Source organism: Olea europaea, chromosome 10, assembly GCF_002742605.1.
Source record: "Olea europaea var. sylvestris chromosome 10, O_europaea_v1, whole genome shotgun sequence".
Lineage (NCBI taxonomy): Eukaryota > Viridiplantae > Streptophyta > Magnoliopsida > Lamiales > Oleaceae > Olea > Olea europaea.
The window spans coordinates 25,701,123-25,702,629 of NC_036246.1; positions in this window are offsets into that span (position 1 = coordinate 25,701,123).

The following is a 1,507-nucleotide window of genomic DNA, read 5'->3' on the forward strand; positions in this document are numbered from 1 at the left end:
GGATGGAAACTTACCTCTATGCCTTATGCAATTCATGAAACTGTTCATAAAAAGTCATACATTCTTGTAGATTGCATCATCCATAGAAATATAGGCTGGTGGTGTGTAAGAGTAGATTCAATATATATCGAGAGAGTGTATTGGATAATTTAGGAACATTGAATTGGCATTTTGTTCCATCGATTCGTTGAATTTGTGAAATTAGGGTTTTTAATAGTCAATTGGGGACTCAAGTTTTTAATGATTTCATTTCAATACAATAGTTCTAAAATTGCATATTTACATTTCAGTTGCGTGTTTATTTCATTAGATTAGTGAAATTTCGAAATTAGGGTTTCCAATTTTGAAATTAGGGGTTTCTTTGCAGTTAGGGTTTCAAATTGGGGATTTCTCCCAAAATTAGGGTTTTCACATTTAAACCAAATTTTCATTCAATTAGATTCGGTTAAGGTCACATTAGTTTAATTAGAGCTAATTCAATTCTCGTGGGAACGATACTTGGACTCATAGTCCATTTTACTACTTGTTAACGAACCGTACACTTGCGGTGGGTTTTAAAATCGAGAAGAAATATTTTGCGAACAATTCCCCAGCCCGATGTCTACTCCCTCACTCAATCTGAAAAATGTGTCTTCGCCTTGGTCGTCCTCTTCCATATCCTCCTGTTCGTATTCAAAATCGGAGAAATGTTCCAGGCTAATATCATTATCCTCTTCTTTCACCTCTGATTCACCACTAGAAGACCCAGTGCCGGTATTCTGAGCATTAATGGCTTCTTCAACAGAGGGTTCAACAGGTGCATTTCTAAGATCTTCCAATCCCGTTTCACCCTCGGACGTGGGCTGCTCGAACTGTGTGTCTATAGGATCTTCTAATCCTGTTGCATCCTCAAATGTGGGATGCTCGAACTGTGTGTCAATAGGATCTCCCAATCCTGTTGCACCCTTAGACTGTATGTTTCCATGATCATCCACTCCTGATGCACCCTCAAATGCGGAGATTGATCAACGGTTGCACTTCCAATTGTTGATGGTTCAGCAAATCCAGCCGATTGATCATTTGCAACTTTTACTCCTGCTTCATTTTCAACTGAACACCGTATATCAGAGGTTGACATCTCCCATATTTGCTCTACCAGCTGATCATTTGCACCTACTTGTGCCTCCACTACATCACATTGTCTACTACATTTTCTCCTCTGCTATCCACACCATCTGACTCACGTAACTGATCCCCTTCAAATTCATCAACCACGTAACAATCATCATCCTCTACCGTGTCATCAAAAACCTCAACTATAAACGCAGGTTTCTGTCCAACCTCTGTATCCTGATTGTTGACACACACACACACACACACTCTTCAAAATCTCACCAGTTTCCATATCAGTCATTATACATCCAGTTGGTACATTCTCATCCCATAGTAATTTCAACACTGCGATTTGTATTGGCAAACAGTAAATATCTGCAACTCTTATAGGACCAACCCATTTTACAACATTCAT